Source organism: Zootoca vivipara, chromosome 6 (genome assembly GCF_963506605.1).
Source record: "Zootoca vivipara chromosome 6, rZooViv1.1, whole genome shotgun sequence".
Taxonomy (NCBI): Eukaryota; Metazoa; Chordata; class Lepidosauria; order Squamata; family Lacertidae; genus Zootoca; species Zootoca vivipara.
The window spans coordinates 6,656,009-6,674,503 of record NC_083281.1 but is presented as its reverse complement, the minus strand read 5'-3'; the positions used below and the strand labels follow the sequence as shown (position 1 = coordinate 6,674,503).

The 18,495-nt window shown below is 48.0% G+C and overlaps 1 protein-coding gene across 2 annotated transcripts in view; it reads left to right on the top strand.

Annotated features, from left to right (window-relative positions):
- The first annotated feature begins 98 nt into the window (after positions 1-98).
- The window catches only part of RFX2 (regulatory factor X2), a 53,426-nt gene continuing 35,029 nt past the window's right edge, over positions 99-18,495 (top strand). Inside the window, exon 1 of one of the 2 annotated variants that reach the window (XM_060275360.1) lies at positions 99-230. The gene's annotated coding sequence lies outside the window, so the exon portion shown is untranslated. The remainder of the gene's footprint in view (positions 231-18,495) is intronic. The other variant, XM_060275361.1, reaches the window with a different exon arrangement.

The window sequence follows — 18,495 nt, the reverse complement described above, 5'->3', positions numbered from 1 at the left end:
AGGGGGCGGGGCGTGGAAAGAGCGGGAGTGGGCGTGGCCTCGGCCCCGACGTCACGCGGGAGGCTAGCAACAGTTGCCTCGAAACCCCGCGCGAGGAGGCGCCATAGTGACTGTAGCCCTGGAGACGGTTACTTGCCAACGGGAGCCGCCGCCGCCGCCTCACGCAGCCCCGACCGCCGGAGCCCCGCGCAGCCCTGAGGGGAGCCTGGAGGCGCCGGGGAGCCACCGAGGTAAGCCTGCCGGGGGGGACGGCGCCGCGCCGGGGTTCCCTTCCCCCCGCCCCGGATCTACTCCGGAGTCACTCCGGATTAGCGGGGGGCTCCCCCCCCGCTCCCCGAACAGGAGGAGGAGCCGGAGTGACGCCGCAGTGACGGTGGCGGGGAGTTTCGTGAGGAGGCAAGCGGAGGGCGCCTCTTCAGAGGACCGGGGGCGTTTGGGGGAATCCGGAGTGACTCCGGATCGGGGCGGGTGGGGAGCCCAGAAGGGAGCTGGGGGTGGCCGTGCGTGCGCGCGCTTGAGAGAAAGGGGAAAGTGCGGGAGACAGGGGCTCGCCTTTGCCGCGGGCGGCTTCGCCAATCCGGAGTGACGTCGAGTTTGGAGGGCTGGGAACTTCAGCGGCCGGGGAAAGTTTTTTATTCTTATCCTTCCTGCGAGGGGGGAAAGAAATCTGTAGTGAGCCTGGTTTCGGATGAGAGCAATGAGGGCGGGCGGAGTGGCGCTCTGTTCTGTTGTAAAGATGGGCTTTTAATTCGGAGAGGCTCCGGATTCGTGTGGGGGGAGAGGGCGGAGTGAGGGGCGAAGCGGGACACTAACGGGGAGCGCCCGGTTGCCCCAGGCAACTCTTGACTGGAAGGTGCAGTTTGCAACTAGAGGAAGCCGCTGGGTGCACGACAAGAGCTCCATTTCTCTACCTGAGGCTCCGAATTGCCTGCACTGTCTGGCAGCGTCCTGGACTATGTGCCGTCTCGAACCGGGAACCTCCTGAATGCAGTCCGTGTGCTCAGCCACCGAACTGCAAGAGGAAGGAGAGCCATTCAGGTTCGGTGGTGCTCCAGAGCAACCCGCTTCTGCAGCAACAACTCCGATTTGGTGTGATTCAGGAGTGGGGTGTGTGTGTGTGTAATCTTAGGCACTTCCAGATGTTGGCTGTACTGTACTTTTATTTTATTTATTTATTTATTTATTGGAGGGGGGAGGGTGAATGTGGGAGAGACGTGAAATGCCAGGAAACTGCAATAAAGAAACGGTGGTCCCACGAAATCCAGAGTAAGCGAGGGTCTGCCCTATTATCCTTTGGCTCCAGACCTGCCTGAGTAAGTGAGCTATGGAAAGGCCACTCTTTGGCAAGGCTAGACATGCGTTCCCCACACCCCCCACACCTGTCAGTAATTGCTTTTCCTTCGCAACAGTTCAGCAACCAGCATTGCCAAAAAAAATGCTCCTCGGTGGATCGGATGTTCCGTGGATGTCGGCCACTGCAAATTCTCTTTGATCTCGCTTCTATTCTGTCCGTTCTTTACAGCAGCCTCTGCACCGTTATTCAGCCGTTTCTCTATTTCAAATCTTTGGCACCCCTGCTTTTCAGGTATAAGGTTTCCCAAAGTGATTTGCAAAATGTTGAAAAGAGCTTCAAAGCCAGCAATTACTGGTACCGAAAAGAAAAACGAAGAGTTGTGTTCCTTTAACTTTTACTTTCAGTCTTTCCCCCTCACTTAACGTCCATTCCCCAATAATCCTCCGATAAACTTTCCACCTATTTATTTATAAACAGCCTAAAAATTGCTCTGTCGTGTACAAAAGCAACAACCACAACAACCCAGACTTTGCAGGTCTGGAATCGTAATGCTCTCATGTTCTGTGTGCCTTGTTTAGTTAATTCCAGCTGGAGCAATCCAGATGAACGGCTTTCTTTCCACAAAACTGCTGTGTGTGGCTTGACTCACTTGCCTCGAGTTATCTCCTCTTGTTTCTCTTTGCTTGCGGCAATCAGGGATCGTGGTTGAACTAGAGGTATATAGGATTGGGAGCAGAGGTTGTGTTCCGTTTACTGATTTAAAAATCCTTGTTGAATATTAAAGTTTTATTAAATATATATATTAAAGATCAGACTGAATCAGTCCCCCACCCCACCCCCAACTAGTTCTCTTGCTTACATATTTAAGATCCTTTGCAGATCAGATTCCTGCTTCTCAAAACAGTGTGACAGTTTTAATGCAAGGCAAGATAAGGCTAAGCAGAATTCAAGAGAAATTCTAGTTAGCGTCATCGAGTTTAAACCTTTGCAGTAACAGGGTAAGGACCAGGTCGTTTCCATGGCAATCGACTTACACAGATATAAGCATCGCACAAAATGTCCAATTATCGTTCTCCTTCATCAGGGACAAATGGGGAAGAGGAAAGAAAAAAAAACCTTTCAAATTCCTAGGCGCCATCACCAGATTTCCAAGCTGCAGGCCTGAATGAATGTTTCAAATTCCTGGGTGGCTGCTTCAAATTACTAGAATTTATCTCCCCCTCCCCATCCCTGCTTTTAAGGGATATGAAGCATCTTGCAGGGTCTACTTAACTGAGATATTTGAAGCCTGCTATTCCCTGGATTACAAATTGTGTTAGTAGCTATCGTCAGCATCCCAACGCTGCTTGCCAGAAAATGCCATTTTCTTCTAAAAGTCACAAACCGTAGAAACACAATGAATTATTCAGTGAGCATAAAACTACTTCCTTGGTGCGAATTTTGGAGTTTGCATCGGAGGCCAAACCTGTGTGTGCGAAAGAAATAAAACCAAATTCTTTTGCTGCCGTTTGCAGGGCGGGAGACGGATAGCGGGGGAGGAATTTACAAAACTCTAATAGCTCTGCCCTCCTTTCAGAACTCATTGATTAAACATTTTGGTCTGCAGGCTCCTCTGTTGTCAAATGTACTCCAAACCTAACAGCCTTTTACAAGCGGCAAGATATGCAGCGGGGTGGGCTGGCTCTATCTTCCTATTCAGCAAAGGGTTTCTCTCCGACGGCTGCCAAGATATATTTAAAACGTTCACTCCCCTCTCAAGTCTCAAATGCCAGCGCAGTTAAAGTCTGGCTAACATTCCTTCTGGAGTTGATTTCAGTCTGGTTGGCGTGCCAGGGCTTGCTGCTCGGAGAGCAGAACCTCTCCTCCTGACTTGAGATTGTATTTCGGATACCCGCAAAACCATGTCTTCCTTTTCGTCGTCGTGCTGGGACATTTTGAGCCTGCCTTCTAATTGTTCTGCCATATCTCTCGGCACCTTGACTTGGAGTGGACCTTAGCCCAAATTCACATCAGCAAAGCAGCTGGCTTTTTCAAGTTTGGGTTGCCCTGGATCGATAGGCATGAAATCAGATATATTGTTGTAACTCGCCCTGGGACCTTATGTCCAAAGGACTGGCGAGAAATCAAATAAATACAGAGCCTTGGTTTCTGCATTAAATCAGAATCCTTGATGAGACTTCTGTTCCCTTAATAAATGCAAACGCGGCTTAAATAATCTGAGCTGCTGTTGCAGATCTAAGGTATTGCAAGCAGAACATTGACAAGTTATCTGAGCTGTCACAGAGCTCAGGTCTAAGGTCTTTCAGGCAGAATGATGCTAAGTAATCTGAACCTCCCAGTTCATAAATCTCATTGCCTGGACTTAATGTCTTCCGGTCTGCCCGATCCAGAGAGTTGGATGGCATTTTGGCCCTCATCTGCAAACGGCCCAGGCACAAGTCAATCACAGAGTGAAGCCGAATCTCCATGCAATTTGCATGAGTTGCGTACATCTTTATGAAGTGATGCCATACTTCAGGGGTTAAGGGGTCAATCTGCCAAAAGTAGAAGGTCTTGTTTTTAAATGGAAAGCATGGTAGAAATAAATAGTTTCAGAAACGCATATATGAAGGCCGGGATCGAACCTGCAAACTTGGGGGTTATCAGTGCCATGCTTCAACCAACTGAGGTATCAGATCTATCGATGGCATTTTAGCCATGATGGTGAAATGGAATCTCCCAAGTCCAGAGGCAGCCCGTTTCTGTCTGCTGAGGAGCAGACAGTTCCCTCCATGCCTTTATCAAGTTGCATAATTGGAAGATATTTCAGCAGGGATGTTGCCCGGTTAACGGAACATTTGCTGCCAAATGCAGGTAAACTTGCATGTTCTCTTCTAGAACAGTGCGTTCCATCCTATTAAAAATAAGTACTGTACCATTTAAGCCTGTGATGAGCTGCTGTTGGAAATGGGGGTTGTGTACACCCCCATACATTTAAAGCATATCTCCCCCCCCCCCCGCCCCAAGAATCTTGAGATCTGTAGTTAAAGGTGTTTTGCCTCTGTGGAACTGTGAGGGGTAAACTACATATGGCAGGATGTTGGGTGAGTCCTTGTTTGAATATGACAGATCGCTTATGAATACACAGCAGAAGGTTCTCTAGAGTTTGAGAGATTTGAAAAGATAGAGATTCTCTCTCAAGTTTGCGGCGTGAGTTTGGGAGAAGTTTTGGCGGGTCCCTCTCTCTTCCCCAGCCGCCGTGATCCTGCTTTCAACGTGCAGCAAGTGGAACTGAAATCCCCACTGAACAGGGAACCAGGGAAGGCTCAGAAACGGATTAGGAATGGCTGAAAACATTTCCGCCCAGCCCGTCCCCCCATCCTTTCTGGTGACATTTCTCTCTCTGCAAGGAAGGCTGTGGGGGAAGTTCCTCTGTGCGGTTTCCTGTGACGGTGGGGGCAGCTTGCTAGTTTCGCGATGCTGGAACTTGCGGGAAAGGAAGTCGGCACCTTCCTTGCCCTGATGAATATTCTCTTGGGGGCTTCCATTTCGACCCCAGGCTGTTAAAGTGTCTGCTGTCATGGTTTTCACATGGACCGAGCCAGTTTAAAGGAGCCTCTGTGCCATTATGGGGGGGGGGGTCTGCTGATTTTCCAAGGATGTTCCCTCTCTGCAATTGCTAAGTCTTCCATCATATACTTCATTTTACATATCATTATTTACAGTATTCCCTGCCAATCTAGCAGTTTGAAAGCACGTCAAAATGCAAGTAGATAAATAGGAACTGCTCTGGCGGGAAGGTAAACGGCGTTTCCATGTGCTGCTCTGGTTTGCCAGAAGCGGCTTTGTCATGCTGGCCACATGACCTGGAAGCTATACGCTGGCTCCCTCGGCCAATAATGCGAGATGAGCGCGCAACCCCAGAGTCGGTCACGACTGGACCTAATGGTCAGGGGTCCCCTTTACCTATTTACAGTATTAGAAATGGGACCTCCAAAGGCATGTCTTCTGGGTGGGTAGAAAATTGTTTCTGTTTGCATATTATTAAGAAACGACCTAATTTACCTCGCTTGCGCTCCCTCCCGAAACATCATCTTCCCAGACATTGTAAACCCCCCCCCCCAAAAAAAAACTTATAGTGGGACGGAGCGAAAGCTAGGGAGACATAGTTTGCATTTTGTTTTGGAGAGTAGCACGAATGAAAAGGAAAAGGGGGTTTGTTCCTCTCATCATTCCTTTCCTCATCACAGAGGAACCGGTTTCTCTCCAGGATCACAACTTGCACCTGCCCTCACCAACACCTGGTGGGGCTCAGGCAGCCCTGCCCTGTTTTGTAGGGGAACCGAAGCACAGATCTATAAATGGAAAAGAAAAAAAATGCCAGAGAGACCTGGTCTCTGCCTTGGTGGGCTTTGCACCAGGCCAGTTTGGAAAACCGGGAGCCTGCGAGTGCACTTTGGATCACAAGCGAACTTCTGAAATGAGAGGCGCCTGCTAGCGGAGACCTGTGAATCCTGCTTGTGTGCAATTTTCTTCATGGGGAGGCTTTCTGTGCATGGCCCAGCGCACACCTGTCGTTAGGGTTTCTTTGCATGTGCAACATACAAAAAGCACTGCTCTTCAGAAGCAGGTTCTCTTGACTGCCTTTGCTCTTTCATATGGTGCTGGAGGAGACTCTTGAGAGTCCCATGGACTGCAAGAAGATCAAACCTATCCATTCTGAAGGAAATCAGCCCTGAGTGCTCACTGGAAGGACAGATCGTGAAGCTGAGGCTCCAAGACTTTGGCCACCTCATGAGAAGAGAAGAATCCTTGGAAAAGACCCTGATGTTGGGAAAGATGGAGGGCACTAGGAGAAGGGGACGACAGAGGGCGAGATGGTTGGACAGTGTTCTCGAAGCTACGAACATGTGTTTGACCAAACTGCGGGAGGCAGTGGAAGACAGGAGGGCCTGGCGTGCTCTGGTCCATGGGGTCACGAAGAGTCGGACACGACTAAACGACTAAACAACAACATTGATCTTGTAATTCTCATTTCATTCAGATTCAGGCCTTTTCAGTGTGTTCCCCGTCCCACACACACTTGTGGAATGCTCTCCCCAGGGAGGCGCACCCAGCTTCATTGTCATCAGTTTTAAGGAACCAGGCAAAGATTCCTTTCTTTATCTGGTTCCTTAATTTGAAGGGAGGCACTGTCACCTCTTTTAGTGGGGTGGGGTCATCTATTAAGTCCTGAATTCGTCCGTCCGTCCCCCCCCCCCCCCGGTTTATCTGCATTTTTACATTGCTGCTGGATGTTCTTAGTTGGCTTTAACGTAACTTGCTTTGGGCAACTCTGTGAGGAAAGTGATTAAGAAATATAAACAGTGATAGTTAATCAGATTTCAGATAAATTAAAGACCTGGTGTCCATTGTTAACACTTAAGCCACTTTCTTTCAATCTCCTCCTTCGTTTTCTTTCTCAATCCGTTCACGATATCAAGTTGATATCCTTGCCTGCCAGGCATGGGACGCCTGAAAATGTCGTTGATTAAATTATGTCTTTATCTTGCCCTTCCTTCAAAGGAGCTCGAGGTGGTGGTAAATGTAATGTTTGTCTCCCATTTTACCTCCACAACAACTGTGTGGTGTAGGTCATGCTGAGAGACTGAGCCTGTCTCAAGATCATGAGTAAGGGATATGAATCCTCGGTAAGGTTTTAGCCAAAAATTCTAACCCCCGGGATACTGTACTTCATTCAGCCTGTGCCCTCAATGGCCTGCTTGCACTGCAACAGATTCCTTCTATCTATCATACGGTAGTTATTCAACTGTCTGACGGCATTTCTTGACTACAGAAGGCTAAAGCAGGTATCCCCAAACTTTGGCCTCCAGATGTTTTGGCCTACAACTCCCATGATCCCTAGCTAACAGGACCAGTGGTCAGGGAAGATGGGAATTGTAGTCCAAAACATTTGGAGGGCCAAAGTTTGGGGATGCCTGGGCTAAAGGATTCACATTATAATGCGGCTCAAACTTACTGTCCTCTGTGGACTCCTAGATCCCCTCTGGGGGTTCCTGGATCCCCTGAATCTACAGTGGTACCTCTGGTTACGAACTTAATTCGTTCTGGAGGTCCGTTCTTAACCTGAAACCATTCTTAACCTGAGGAACCACTTTAGCTAATGGCATAGCTGCCAAGTTTTCCCTTTTCTCACGAGGAAGCCTATTCAGCATAAGGGAATTTCCCTTAAAAAAAGGGATAACTTGGCAGCTATGGCTAATGGGGCCTCCTGCTGCTGCCACAAAGCGATTTCTCTTCTCATCCTGGGGCAAAGTTCTTAACCCGGCATACTACTTCTGGGTTAGCGGAGTCTGTAACCCGAAGTGTTTGTAACCCGAGGTACCACTGTACTGACTTTTCAATTAGTAAAGCAGTCATAATTGCCATTTTCAGATTCCCTCGTCTCCTTTCATTGTCTGAACATTTTTTTAAAAAAAGACAGTGTGTAAAACGAATGGACTTGAAAGTCAAGGATGGGGAACCTGATGTCCTCCCCCTCCATCGTGATGTGGGACCCCCAACTCCCATCAGCCCCCAGTTTCAGGTCAGGGATGGCAGGATTTGTGTTCCAGCAGCGTCTCCATCCCTCCCCAAGTCCTTGACCTGGAGCTAGCTGTCGTGTGTTCACAATCCCAAAGCTTTCAGGTCCACACCTTCTTAAAAACAAAACAAACACACTGTGCTCACTTTCTCCGTCGCCAAGCCCTGGTTTTGTGAGGTTCCATCACTGCCTCTCCGGCTGTGCCTTGTCCAGCTTGTGCCACTAAATTGGATGAAGCTAACCTAGGCATTGGGATGCGGGTGGCGCTGTGGTCTAAACCACAGAGCCTAGGGCTTGCCGATCAGATGGTTGGCGGTTCGAAGGGGTGAGCTCCCGTTGCTCGGTTCCAGCTCCTGCCAACCTAGCAGTTCGAAAGCACATCAAAGTGCAAGTAGATAAATAGGCACCGCTCTGGCGGGAAGGTAAATGCCATTTCTGTGCGCTGCTCTGGTTCGCCAGAAGCGGCTTAGTCATGCTGGCCACATGACCTGGAAGCTGTACGCTGGCTCCCTCGGCCTATAGAGCGAAATGAGCGCCGCAACCCCAGAGTCGTCCACGACTGGACCTATCATATCATCACTTCCACTGGCTTTCTAAGGCCCATTTGACTTCACTCTCCAGGATGTCTGGCTCAAGGTCAGCAACCACACTACCTGGGGTGTACGAGACCTCCATATCTTTCTGCTATAATTCCTCTGTGTATTCTTGCCACCTCTTCTTGATGTCTTCTGCTTCTGTTAGGTCCTTACCACTTTTGTCCTTTATTATGGTAATCTTTGTACGAAATGTTCCTTTCATATCTCCAATTTTCTTGAACAGATATTTGGTTTTTCCCATTCTATTGTTTTCCTCTATTTCTTTGCATTGCTCATTTAAGAAGGCCCTCTTGTCTCTCCTTGCTATTTTTTGGATGTACTTCCAGTTTAAAATTTGGCATGGGGGAAGCAGAGGGAGGAGAGGGAAATGGAGACACGGGTAAAGTCAGGGAGATGGGGCGTTGTGTTTATTTTGGACACTCAGGCTTAGCTATGACAATCGGGACTTAAGGAAGGCATTTTTCCTCCTTGTGGTCTGTGCACGTGTTTGTGTGTGTGTATTTTTTGCTTTGTATACAAAACTCACAGAAGTCACAGACAGTTGCCGCTTTGCCAGCGCATCGTGGGTTAATACACAGAGCTTTCCTCTGCCGGGAGTGTGGAGTCTCTGCGACTTTGAAACATGTCCTACGTGATGTGTCTCTTGGCTCTTGGCTGCCGGTGAAGCGGCTTTTCATATATATACCGGTATATACTTTTTAAATTACATTTTCTGTTCTACAATTTAGAATATTCATTTAAACAACCTTAAAATATCAAAAAACTTCCCTTCTTCTCTTTCCATGGTTCATTTTGCATAACATAAAGGTAAACATAAAGGGGTCCCTGACCATCAGGTCCAGTCGTGTCCGACTCTGGGGTTGCAGTGCTCATCTCGCTCTATAGGCCGAGGGAGCCGGCGTTTGTCCGCAGACAGCTTCCGGGTCATGTGGCCAGCATGACAAAGCTGCTTCTGGCAAACCAGAGCAGCGCACGGAAACGCCGTTTACCTTCCTGCCGTTGCGGTCCCTTTTTATCTACTTGCAATTTGATGTGCTTTCGAACTGCTAGGTGGGCAGGAGCTGGGACCAAGCAACAGGAGCTCACCCCGTTGCAGGGATTCGAACCGCTGACCTTCTGATCAGCAAGCCCTAGACTCTGTGGTTTAACCCACAGTGCCACCTGGGTCCCTTGTTTTGCATAACATAAACCCCCGCAAATTTTATATAAACTAAACCATTCAGTATTCCATTACTGCATCCATCAAAACTTATTTACATTGTAGAATTGATCATAACGTTGCCAAAATTTTCAAGTGTACACAATTTCCCCCCATAAACATTTTCCAGTCTTCTTTAAATGTACATTCTTCTTGTTTTCTTATTCTGTGCGTTATGTCTGCAAGCTGCGCATATTCCGTCCGCTGAAGTTGCCATTCTTCTTTAGTTGGGACCTCGCTCGTTTTCCATTTGGGGGCTAACAGAACACGGGCCACAGTCATGGCATACATAAATAACCTTTGCTGGTGCCTGTGAAGCGGCCTTTGTAGGTCGCGATTCTCTGTGGTGCGAAAACTCCTTTAGAAACACCAGTTCCCCACTCGAGATGGAAACAACCCAGCTTTCGGTTTAGATGAAAACGTGAACCGCGCCCTAACTCATCCTTGCTTTACAGGCTATTTCTCCCTTGGTTGGGGGTGAAATGTGTCACAGAGCTTCAATGAGAGATGGTGGAGATGATGTATATCCTTTCCACCCAGGCACCATGCTCGCTCAAATCATCAAGGTTTTCGGCTTGGAGATGAGAGTGGGCGGCTTGTGTCTGGCTGTGGAAGGGCGGGTTCAGATTACATCCCTTGGCCTTCTCTCGCTCTTTGTATCCTCTCTTCGGTTTAGCCTTTAAGCACAGAGCCTCTGACGTAGGTTTGTGGGGGGCCTCTTGCCATCCCACCCAACTGTTGGTTGAGCTGGGATTTGAACGCAGGAGCACCACTCCTCAAGCCCCTGCCAGAAGGACTTGGACCTCTGCGAATCCCGATGCAAACAAACCAATCTGCACCTCTCCGGTAATGAGCAGATTAGATTTCTGCCGGATTCAGCACTTTCTGTTTTAGACGTTTTAGGCGCAAGTCATTGTTTGGCATCCGTCTTCCTCAGGAGACAACAGAGGAGTGCGCTTTGGGGGGGGGTGAGGTCAAGCTGCTGGACAGCTGCAGTGTGCCTGCTGTGGCTGTTGAGACCGATGCAGGAGAGACATGTTTTGTTGCAGCCAGGGCAGTCAAAGGCATCCAGTTGTATGTTTTGACGGGAAATGCATTTAAGAGACTTAAGCACATATCTAAAAGCAAGCTGTGTGGTGTTCATTAATGGAAATAATTTGCAACGTGTAAGGCAGGCTCAGAATGTACTTTTGGGAGGGTGGGTGCAAAATGGGATATGGTCCCATGTTAGACAGGGTTATACTGTAACCCAGGCACAGCATCAGTCATCCTGTTCTGCTCCTCCCAGTTGTCAGAATCCTGTTATGGGTCACTTCCATATATATATATATATATATATATATATATATATATATATATATATGGGTCACTATATATGTGAAGCACACGACTTTCCCCAAAGGAAAGTGGTTCATTAAATGTGCTGGGAAGTGCAGTTCTCTTGGGGCAAACTACAGTTCCCAGAATTCTCTGGGGATAGCCATGCTCTTTAAATGTGTGGTGTGGTTGTGACCTTAATGCACTTGCTCAATTCTTTACCACCAGGGCTGGCATCCGTGGTGGGCCTGGCTGGGCAATTGCCGTGGCCCCACATCCCATTGTGTTGAGACCCACCCACCCACCCTGTTTGCTGCATTTAAGGAGGTGGACTTCCTCACGGGATGGGGACATGGAAAATGTCCTCATATAATCATAGAATTGTAGAGCTGGAAGGGAGCCCGAGGGTCATCTAGTCCAACCCACTGCCATTCAAGAATCTTTTTGCCCAACGTGGGGCTCGAACCCACGACCCCGAGATTAAGAGTCCCATACTCTACCAGCATATCTTAGCAGTTGCTTAAAAACCACCCACGAAGGTTGGATTTCTCCAATGAAGGAGAAAACCGTCATTGCTCAGTGGGAATACAGTACAGTACTGGAAATTTTAGAATCCTTGCCCAATGGCTCTTAAAAACCTGGATCCAGTGCTGTTCCCGCCCCCGCCCCCAGCCTTCTGAGACCCATCAACCCCAGAGGCATCTATCTGCCCTCTCACAGTTTGGTGAGGGGGAATCTGCTCTTTCCATGTTCAGAGGCACCATTTGGTAAGCATTGCTTCACAGATTCTAGGGCTGCAAACTTTCTCTTTTGGAGGGAGGTGCATTTTAATATGAGAAGCATAAACATTCCGGGAAGATCCCAGAACTAAAGGCACCTCTGAAGTTTCATGCCCATGTTATGATACATAGATAGTATTGCATATTAAAGGTAAAGGTACCCCTGACCATTAGGTCCAGTTGTGACCGACTCTGGGGTTGCGCGCTCATCTCGCATTATTGGCCGAGGGAGCCGGCGTATAGCTTCCAGGTCATGTGGCCAGCATGACAAAGCCGCTTCTGGCAAACCAGAGCAGCACATGGAAACGCCATTTACCTTCCCGCCAGAGCGGTTCCTATTTATCTACTTGCATTTTGACGTGCTTTCGAACTGCTAGGTTGGCAGGAGCTGGGACCAAGCAATGGGAGCTCACCCCATCACAGGGATTCGAACCGCCGACCTTCTGATCAGCAAGCCCTAGGCTCGGTGGTTTAACCCACAGCGCCACCTGGGTCCCCAGTATTGCATATTACTATACTATAAATAATTATCACTGGAGGTAACTACCCCCCTTGGTTTTTGTGCTGCCCCCCTACGTCCTTATCCGGTGCCTCCTGCCCCAGCTCCCTGGTAGTTTTGCTTCTGAGAAGAGGCTTGTTGGTGAGATTGTTGCAGGTCACTTGTTTTTTTGGGAGGGGCTGCTAGATTTCTTGCATCTCAGCTGCCGTTCTTGTAGGTCAGGCCTGCCCATCTTTTCGCAGGGGCTTTCTCTGGAAAGATTTGGGCGGAGCGAAAGTTTTGTTTTGGAGCAGTTTGAAACCGCCTGGCCGGGGGGGGGGGGGGAGCAGCAGCGATCTCTCGTGGAAAGGCCTTAATCCCCTCCACCACCCCGGTGTGCCACCCCGGATTACGGGGTGTTGGAGGAGATTAAGGCCCCCCCCTCCATCCCTTGGAAAAAACAACAGAACAACAACTTCTGCATTTGAGGATTCAACAATATTATCAATTTGAGCCAGCCGCTTGGGCACCAAGATAATCGCTCCCGAACTCCAGCCTCCAAGTCCTATCTGCTTTCCTCCAGTTTTAATCGGGGGGGGGGGGGAGGTGTGTTGGGGGGGGGAGATAGAAGCACATGCAGATGTTCAATTAATAACGGGAGCGCTGGCTGAGTTTGCACCGGTCCCTGCATTGTTTATTGAGTAACAACGGTTGCCCCGGGCGACGCAGTCCACTCCCGTTTCCAGGGGCCGGTTGCCCGGCAACGGATAGAATGCTTCCCAAACTAAACAATGCGCCCCCCTCCTCCTCACCACGACTCTCCCTCCTCCCTCCTCCCATTAAAACACACTAAATATGTCAGGCTGATTTGTCAATCGTTCCAGGGCGGGTGGCGGGGCGGGGGGGGGGAGAGGGGTTTGCAGAGAGAGGGAGAAGGAAAATAATCATTTCTTCTCTATAGTAATTGAAATGATGCTGTTTTATTTTATTTTATGTTATTTTATTTTAAAAATGCTGCTTGTTTTTCGAGAAGAGCAGCAGATGCAAGCCAACTACCCCCACGAACCCAATTTTCCTTAGAAACCAATGTCCAGGAAAGCAGGAGGAATTGGGGGGGGGGGCTGTTTAAAAGAAAAAGAGTTGTGTCCAACATTGGTCATACTCAAGAGTGAACTCAACGAAGTTGACGGGCAGGGCTGACCTGGGGCAAACGACCCGAGGCAGCATGGTGCAATGGTTAGAGCGCTGGACTAGAACCTGGGGGAGAGACCAGGGTTCGATTTCCCCCACTTGGCCACAAAGCTCGCTAGGCGTGAACTTGGGGGCCGGCCACTGCTTCCCTCAGCCTAGCCTGCCTCGCAGGGTGGTTGTGGGGCTTAAAGGAGGAGGCGGAGAGGCATGCAAGTCATTTTTAAGCCCCTAAAATAAAATTGATTTTTTCCCCCTGGTTCTGCTCTTAAGCGTAGAATCCGCCTGTTCTTTCAGGAACAGCAGCAAAACGGGGCTCTTGGAGCCGATAGCAGCCGTTCTGCAAGGGGGGGCTTCTCCCTGCCCCCCTTCCACTGACTCTTATTTGATTTCTTACTACAGTGAAAAGTGCTTTGCAAAGCCCCCTCTTTGGTGGTAGTTTGTGTGTATGAACATGTGCGTATATGTGCCGGCGGGAGGGAGCCTTTTGCTGAATGGAAAACAAGCCTGACAGAGGAAATGTTTTTGAGTTCCGCAATGAGACTTTAAATTGTGACATCTTTCGGGGTTGTAAAGAGCTGTGCTTTCGCTGTCGTTATGAGCCGGGCTTCGTGCCTGACTTGGAAAAATCTTCACATGACTCTCCACGCTAGCAGGGCTGTGAAGTAGCAGGTATGGGGCAGGCAGAGTTTGTGGGTGCTATAAATAATAATAATGATTATAGTAAAAATAACCGGTGTGTTTATTTATTTATTCAAAGCCTTTCTGTCTTGTTCATCAGCCAGAATGCTCCAGACTGAGCATCTTACAAATGACACTCCCTGCCCTTGGTCTTTAAAAAAAAAAAGAAACGACACAAAAGGAATGGTGGGGAGGGCAGAGGAAAGCAACCCAACGGCAGCGGCAACTTGCTAACGATAGGCAGGTGGGCTGGAAATGGGCTGCTCCCAGTTTGTTTTTAATTTTTTAAAATAAAGACTTGTTAGGCCCCTAGCAAAAAATAGAGTTGTGTACACGCTATGCATTTAAAGCTCACGGTTTCCCCTGAAGAATCCTGGGAGCCGGGAATTGCTGCCCTGCAAACTATAGTTCCCAGGATTCCTCAGTGAGGAAGCCCTAAGCTGTAAAAGTATATGGTGTGTACACAGACATAGTTTGGCAACCCAGTTTCCCTGGAAGTGGCTGTAATGCAGCCAGACGTTTGGGGCAGTAATAAGAATAATTAATAATCCGCATTCATACAGCTGCTTTGGGGGCATAATCTTCTTGGGATCTTCACAAGATCTCTGCAAAGCAGTATTAGAAACTCAGGTGTATAAGCTAGGTGCCAAATGGCTCCTTAAAACAGGGTTACAGTCGCCAAAACAGAATGCCTAGTTGCCATTTTGGCTGCCAGACGGCTCGGAAAGTTGCATTTTTCAATGCGACTTTCTGGTTCCTGAAATTCATTCTGATTGTGCAGCTACAGAATGTGTTGCTAGTGTGTGGAAACAGTCAAGATCCAAATACCCCCAGGCAAGCAGCTCCAGATGGTGGAGACGTCAGGTGTCTTCATTGCGTCGCAAGTGGCCGATAGCCAGGTACAAAATGCACCTGGTGAATTTCGACTCTGATGTAAACCCAGCCAACATTCTCCCCTTTATTGGAGACCTGGGGTGGGGCGGGGCCTGAAGGTTACTTGAAACCACCTCTTGAGATCACAGCAGAGGTGGAGATGTTTTCTTGACTCTCATATCTCTGCCACTCTTCAGCCATAAATTCCTAATGATGCTTAGGTTCAGTTTTATGTTTTAGGCATTGGCCGTTAACAACACTCCCGGTAAGGAGAACTTAAGTAAGGAAACCTAACATCAAACAGGGTTGTTGTTCTTTTTGAAGAAGACTTTTGGTGATACACTCAGAGAAAGCCCATTGAAATCACTAGACTTGAGTAATTTGACTTCCATTAATTTTAGTAGGTCAGCTCTGAATTATTCCGTAATTGGATGCTGTCCTTTAGATTATAAATGTCAAATTACGTACTTAGGTGAATTGCATTCTCTTACTAAAATCCACTGGGCTGTACTAAAGGACCTGGTGTCTTTAGGTCACTCTTTTAAAAAGCAATGACAAGAATTTAAGCTATCTTCCTGAGGTCCGGGCACTGCCTCGGCCTGCAAAGGAAGGGTGCAGAACCTCGGTCCAGTATACCTGAAGGTATACTGGTATACATCTCCACCCCCATCGTTCTGCCCAGACACTGAGGTCCAGCTCTGGGCGCCTTCTGGCGGTTCCCTCACTGCAAGAAGCCAAGTTACAGGGAACCAGGCAGAGGGCCTTTTCAGTAGTGGCACCCACCCTGTGGAACGCCCTCCCGTCAGATGTCAAAGAGAAAAACATCTACCAGACTTTTAGAAGACATCTGAAGGCAGCCCTGTTTAGGGAAGCTTTTAATGTTTAACAGACCATTGTATTTTAATATTTTGTTGGAAGCCACCGAGAATGGCTGGGGAAAGCCAGCCAGATGGGCGGGGTATAAATAACAAATTATTATTATTATTACTATTAATCAGCCCGAGGGCCGCATTGCCTTCTGCACAAACTTCCAGGGGCCACATTCCAGCGGTGGGCAGAGCCGGGGACCAAAAGTGGGCGGTGCAACAAACATCAAATTCACCTCTAGGCAGTAGGCTTGTTTCTACATAAATGTGCACATTCCTCTCTACGCAGGGGAGCTAGAGAAGAGGCAGAGAATTTGGACACAACGCACATACCCTCCAACATTTCTCCGATTTAAATAGGGACGCCCTATTCCAGAAATATTATTATTATTATTATTATTATTATTATTATTATTATTATTATCCTGCCTATCTGACTGGGTTGCCCCAGCCACTCTGGGCAGCTTCCAACATATATAAAAACATAATAAAACATTAAACATTTTTTTTTAAAAAAGCCTTATACAGGGCTGCCAATCAGATGTCTTCCAAAGTTGTATAGTTACTTATCTCCTTGGCTTGTGGTGGCGGGTCGCAGGAATCTACTTGAATTATCATCTGCAATTTCCTTAATCGTGTGGCAGACCTTTCAAAACCTCTACTTTGGCGCCACTTGAAAAGAAAGCAACGTCCCTCCTCCTTTAGATTCGATCCTCCTTCCCCTTTTTCTCTGTTTCCCTCCCTTCTCTTTCTGCCTTTTCTTCTAAAAACACGGAGCAATCCAAACCACCATTGTGACCCGCTGTTTGGTTCTGAAAACACCACCGATCCGGGGAACAGGGGGGTGACAAGAGCACGCTTTCTAAACGCTGTTTGGCTTCTCCAGGGTCACGGCACATGTTAACCCCAGAAATAGAACCCAGAAGTTGGTTCCTTTGCTTCTCTGGCCCCCCTCCCCTCTTTCCAAATAGTTCCTTTTCCTGTTGCATGCTCTCTGCCTGGATACGGAGCCCGGCTCAGGGTAAATAGAGACGGTTTCTAAGGACTCCATCTGTCCCGAGCGTCTGCCTAGTTTGCTTGCGAGTCAGAGTTTGCCCGACAGTGACGCAAGAGGCGGTGTCTATTTGCGACTCTCTTTCCTACCATCAGCATTCCTGTATTATGGAAACCCACTTTGCTCTTTGGTATAACTCTGTGGGACGGCTAAAAGAAAAAAATGGGGGGGGGGAGTGTTTTGTTATCGATTGGCAAGTGCTCCCACATGGCTTCAGTTAAGGATTTAAGAAGAGCAGGACTTCCCTGCTTGAATGAGGCCCATCACTGAAACCTGGTGGGATGAGTCTCATGATTGGAATGTAGAAATAGAGGGATACAATCTATTTCAGAGAAATAGACCAAACAGGAAAGGAGGAGGAGTAGCGTTATATGTCAGGGATGTGTATACCTGTGAAGAGATCCAGGATTTAAAACTTCAAAGCCAAGTTGAGAGTATCTGGGTCAAAATTAAGGGAGAGAAAAATAACAGTGATCTCATTGTGGGAGTTTACTATAGACCCCCAAGCCAAACTGAGGACACAGATGATGCCTTCCTGGAACAGATGACCAGGCATTCAAAAGGAGGTGAGATAGTAGTAATGGGGGATTTCAACTATCCTGATATTTGTTGGATGTCAAACTCAGCCAAGAGCATAACGTCGGACAGATTCCTCACTGGCCTTGCAGACAATTTCATTGTCCAGAAAGTGGGAGAAGCAACAAGAGGATCAGCCATTTTAGATCTGGTCCTAACCAATAGTGATGACCTGGTTAGTGGGGTAGAAGTGGCAGGATCATTAGGCGGGAGTGATCATGCTCTTCTGGAGTTTATTGTTCAGCGGAAAGGAGCAACCAAGCATAGTAAGACTCAAATCCTAGACTTTAAGAAAGCCGACTTCAGAAAACTTAGGGAAACGCTGGGTGAGATTCCATGGACAGAAATACTAAAAGGGAAGGGAGTTCATGGTGGTTGGGAGTTTGTTAAAAGGGAGATATTAAAAGCACAACTTCAGGCAATACAAATGAGACGGAAACATGGAAGGTGCCTAAAGAAGCCAGGGTGGCTATCTAAAGAACTTTTAACTGAGTTAAGATTTAAAAGGGATATGTACAAAAAATGGAAAAGGGGGGAAATCACCAGAGAGGAATTCAAACATATAGCCAGCACGTGTAGAGACAAAGTCAGAAAAGCTAAAGCACAGAATGAACTCAGGCTCGCCAGAGAGGTTAAAAGCAACAAAAAGGGCTTTTATGGGTATGTCCGTAGCAAAAGGAAGAACAAGGAAACAGTGGGGTCACTTAGAGGAGAAGATGGTGAAATGCGAACAGGGGACAGAGAAAGGGCAGAACTCCTCAATGCCTTCTTTGCCTCAGTCTTCTCCAAAAAAGAAAACAATGCCCGACCTGAAGAATATGGAGCAGATGATTCAGCAGGGGGAACACAGCCCAGAATAAGTAAGGAGGTAGTACAAGAATACTTGGCTAGTTTAGATGTATTCAAGTCTCCAGGGCCAGATGAACTACATCCAAGAGTATTAAAAGAACTGGCAGAAGTGATTTCAGAACCACTGGCAATGATATTTGAAAATTCCTGGAGAACAGGCGAAGTTCCAGCAGACTGGAGGAGG